General features: G+C 42.2%; 1 pseudogene; it reads left to right on the plus strand.

Moving 5' to 3' along the window:
• Positions 1-5,223, plus strand: part of LOC118994167 (alpha/beta hydrolase domain-containing protein 17B-like) — a 10,849-nt pseudogene continuing 5,626 nt past the window's right edge.

Consider the following 5,223-nt stretch of genomic DNA (forward strand, 5'->3'; position numbering starts at 1 on the left):
TCTCCCAGCCCTTCCTGCCAGACACCGTGGCTGCAGCCCTCCAGGTGCAGAAGATGAGTAATCCTTCATTTAGTGAGCTATGTTGCTTCTTCTGCTGCCCACCTTGTCCAGGGAAAACCGCTTTAAAATCAGCATATTTGCTACTCGATCCAACTTACATGCTAATGTGTGATGCAAGTGGAAGCCGCTAGACTTTACACTTATCAAAACAAGCTGACTGGAGGTAATCTTCTGGAGAAAAAGATGCTTTTGAGTGTTTCATGACTAGAACCAGCAAAGGCAGCAGAATTGCCTGCACGTCTGTGGTTTCTCACCCAATGCTAAATACACCTTACTTTTCTCACATGGAAATGCAACTGAGCTTGGTCAGATGAGCAGCTTTTTTACACAAGACTGGAATCAGAGGTTAAATGTAATATATTCTAATGATTATTCTGGATATAGTGCAAGTTCTGGAAACCAATAGAGAAGAACCTCTATGCAGACATATAAGCTGCTTGGTTTGCCTTTAGGACAAGACGAAACCAATAGAGAAGAACCTCTATGCAGACATATAAGCTGCTTGGTTTGCCTTTAGGACAAGACATGACCTTCACCCTGAGAGTGTGATTACATACGGTCGAGGGACAGAAGCAGTGCCATCTGTGGGTGTTGCTGCTGGATACGGGTGCTGCTTTCTTCATTCTCCTTTGACCTCGGGAATGTGAGTCGCTCTTCCTGATACCAAGAAGACTTACTGTTTCGATGCATCCCAACCATTGATTGACAAAATCTCTAAGAGAACCTCTCCAGTATTAATAATTCATGGGACTGAAGACGAAATCATTGACTTTTCACATGGCCTTGCATGATTTGACCATTGCTAAAGACCTGTGGAGTCTCCATAGGTTGAAAGGGCAGGTCACAAGGATGTGGACCTTCATGGACAGTGACTAGAAAGGCTGAAACACTTTGTATCACAGGAACTGGTAAATTTCTAAATTATTCTGTAAATTTGCATACCAGGTTTTCTTCTGCTGAACCGCCATCTTTGGTAAGTAACATAAAACCTGAAGGGTTTTTTACAAATCATGTCAGTTGCCTTCATAAATCTACAGGTAATGATTGTTAACAGGCCTAATGAAGATTTTAATTACCAAAACTATAAATGGAAACAAGTATCGTGCAGTCAGGCTGTGTAACTTTTTTTTTCTGTGAGTTTTTTTAAACATCAAGATGAGTACTCTATGAAATTTTAATTCTATAAAATTAAATGCTGTAAAGTATCACCAAATTCTTTTCTGTGTGAGAAACAGATTTAGAAATATTTTTAAAACATCTTAATATATAAAATCTTATCCTTGTATATAAATGTAATATTCTTTCAATTAAAAGCTGTATATTTAAAACACTTTAAGTACTCAAAATAATTGTAAGAAAGCACACAAGTTCACTAGAGATGACCTAAACCCCATTGTTCAGAGACAGAGGTATAAACAGTTATTTTATTATAAAATACACTGAATTTTCTGTATTTCATGGCTATTATATATTTTTGCCTTTAAAAAATAAAAAATGATGCAAGTCATTTTGTTAAATTACCAATCAATTAACGTGTAAGTGAAAAGTCATGATAACCCTGAATTTTAATTAGTTTTGATTTGTAAGTTTGGTACCGTGAGACAGCTGCTTAAATTTTTTATTTTAATTATTTAAAAGGCATTTAGAGCTTCAAGAATTATTTTTGTATGCAATGTTGTTTTAAATTTCAGCTAATTTCATAAAATTGCAGTATAAATCTTCATTATAAATAGGCAACCTGAAATCCATTGACGTTCTACAAAACCATACCTAGACTGGCTTTGGTGCCTTTTCACTATGGCCATTTTTAATAGTATTACCAAACAAAAAAATGGAGGTTTGGCTGTCTGCAACCACAAAAGCCAAACTTGTGAGGCAGGTGCTGGTGGAAAAGGAAAAGGTTTATTCAGGTGCAGCACAACCTGGGAGAATTGAATGGTGGACTCCCATCTCAAAGACCATCTCATTCTTCCTGCTCAAGCCCAAGGATTTTATAGGCATAGGGAAGGGAGGGCTTTTCCCCCTAATCCAATTATCTTTCTAGCTTTTGGCTGGTGGGGGACCCTATCTATTCATTTTTCTAGCTTTTACCACATTTGGTGTAAGAAGCTGCCTCTGCCACCATCTTGGCCACAGGCAGAGAATCCCCTTAAGATCTATTGTTTTGGATTACTGAGAATTTCACATATTTAGTCCTGGTGCAGGCGATTAAAAAAACAAAAACATTTAATGGTGACCAAGATGGAGGCGTAGGTGGAAATACTGTACCTCCACACACAACCAAATTTAAGAACAACAAACCTTTAGAAACAAAAACATAACCAGAACAGACAGAAAATCGAACTGTACCTAAGTCCCACAACAACAAACCATTCACCCAGATGGGTAAGAGGAGCAGAATCAGCGGCTGGCAGAGGGGGATCCCAGCAGGAAGAGGCGGTGGTTAGCAGACCTGGGTTCAGGGAGAAATGAGCAAACCCAGTGAGGTGTGGAGGGCGGTTGGCTCACCACTGACACACATTCATGTGCAGATAAACCAGGCCAAAAAAAAAAAAGAGCAGTGAGACAGACTGCGCAACCCAGGGCCACAGCACCCAGAAATAAAGCCTAAAAAGCACTGATTAAAAAAACTTGCTGTGGTTGAGGTGCTGGGAGAGGCTCCCAGCCTCACAAGAGAGTTCATTGGAGAGACCCACAGGGTCCTAAAATGTACACAAGCCCACCCACCCAGGAACCAGCACCAAAAAGGCCCAATTTGCTTGTGGGAAGCAGCAGAGGGGACGGAAATCCAAGTGAGAGTGGAACAAGTGCCATTTCTCCCTCTATGACCCCACCCCTATGTACATCCTCACAATCCAGCCTCTGGGTTGACCCGCCCTGGTGAACACCTGAGGGTTGATTCCACCCCTCACTATATAACAGGAGTGACCAGACCAAAACGTTATGGCTCAAACAGAACAGATCAAAGCCCCAGAGCCAATACTTCTAAGCAACCAAGAGATAGCCAACCTATCAGATGCACAGTTCAAAATACTGGTGATCAGGATGCTCACAGAACTGGTTGATTTTGGTAACAAATTCGGTGGAAAAATAAGGGCTACACTAAGTGAAATGAAGGAAAATACACAGGGAAACAATAGTGATGGAAAGAAAACTGGGACTCAGATCAATGGAGTGGACCAGAAGGAAGAAAGAAACAACCAAACAGAAAGGAATGAAGAAACACAAATTCAAAAAAAATGAAGAGAGGGGTTCCAGAAGGAGAAGAGAAAGAGCAACAAGTGGAAAACATATTTGAACAAATAATAAAGGAGAACTTCCCCAATCTGGCAAAGGAAATACACTTCCAGGAAGTCCAGGAAGCTCAGAGAGTCCCAGAGAAGTTGGACCCAAGGAAGAACACACCAAGGCACATCATAATTACATTAGCCAAGATTAAAATGAAGGACAGAATCCTAGCAGCAGCAAGAGATAAGGGGACAGTCACCTACAAAGGAGTACCCATCAGACTGTCAGTGGATTTCTCAAAAGAGACCTTACAGGCAAGAAGGGGCTGGAGGGAAGTATTCCAAGTCATAAAATCCAAAGACCTACATCCACGATTGCTCAATCCAGCAAAGTTTTCATTTAGAATGGAAGGACAGATAAAGTGCTTCTCAGATAAGGTCAAGTTCAAGCAGCTCATCATCACCAAGCCCTTATTATACAAAATGTTAAAGAGACTTTTCTAAGAAAAAGAAGATAAAAAATATGAACAGTGAATGGACAGCAAACTCACAGTTATTAACAACCACACCTAAAACAAAAGCAAACTAAGAGGACAGCTAGATCAGGAGAGGAACCATAGAAATGAAGATCACATGAAGGGTTAGCAACAGGGGAATGGGAGGAGAAGGGGGGAGAAGATACAGAGAATAAGTAGCATAGACAGTGGGGAGAAATTAGACAGGGGGAGGGCAATCGTAGTGTGGGAAATGTAGAAGCTAAAGAACTTATGACACATGGACATGAACTAGAGAGGGGGAATGTAGGTGGAGGGGGTGTGGAAGGTAGTGAAGGGGGGGGAAATGGGGCAACTGTAATGGCATAATCAATAAAATATATTAAAAAACATTTAATTCATAACTTTTATATTAATCAATGTAGTAAAAATAAAACTCACACACAAAAATCAAAGGAACAAAGGAAGCAAGGAAAGAAGAAAGATCTCAAATAAACAATCTCATTTTACACCTCAGGGAAGTAGAAAAAGAACCAAGACAGCCCAACATTAGCAGAAAGAAGCAAATTAAGATACAAGAAAAAATAAATAAAATAGAGACCGAAAAGACAATAGAAATGAATCAGGACTTCCGCCAAGATGGAGGCATAGGTGGAAACACTGTGCCTTCTCCCACAACCAAGTTTGGATACAACAAAAGTTTTGGAGAACTAGGACACACCCAGAGACCAGAAAACCGAATTATACGGAAGTCCGACAGCTACGAACCATTCAACGGGGACGGTAAGAGAGGCAGAGCCAGCAGCGGAGCTGGGCCAGGAAGGACAGACCTAGGAGCGCAGGCAGCCCGGACCTAGTCAGGGTGCGGGGCAGATTGACCAAGGTCGCACATTCGCGCGCAGTGAGACGGAACGCGGGCCCCAGGAGGCGAACCCAGTGGTGGAGGGCTGACAGCGGTGGCACACTCGAGTGCAGTGGAGCGGGGTGCGTGGCCCTGGTGACGGTGGTGGCTGCGGTGCTGGTGGGGGTCGCGGAGGCGGGCGCCGGAGGGAAGCCATTGTCCCTCTTTGACCCCGCCCCCACATACAACATCACAACCCAGCGACTGAGTTGCCCTGCTCTGGTGAAAACCTAGGGCTCTGTTCCTGCTACTTAACAGGCACGAACAGCCCAAAAGATGGTACAAGAACTCAAAGTCCCAGAGCCAATAACTCTAAGCGACCAACAGATTGCCAGCCTCTCAGAAGCCCAATTTAAAACACTATTTATCAGGATGCTCACAGAATTGGTAGAGTACAGTCACAAATTAGAGGAACTTAGTCACAAATTAGAGGAACATATGAAGGCTAAACTAATTGAAATGAAGGGAGATGTCCAGGAAACCAATAGCGATGGAAAGGAAAATGGGACTCAAATCAAGGGAGTGGACCAGAAGGAAGAAC

The sequence above is a fragment of the Sturnira hondurensis genome, unplaced genomic scaffold, assembly GCF_014824575.4.
Source record: "Sturnira hondurensis isolate 20B ecotype Veracruz unplaced genomic scaffold, ASM1482457v3 Scaffold0009178, whole genome shotgun sequence".
Taxonomy (NCBI): domain Eukaryota; kingdom Metazoa; phylum Chordata; class Mammalia; order Chiroptera; family Phyllostomidae; genus Sturnira; species Sturnira hondurensis.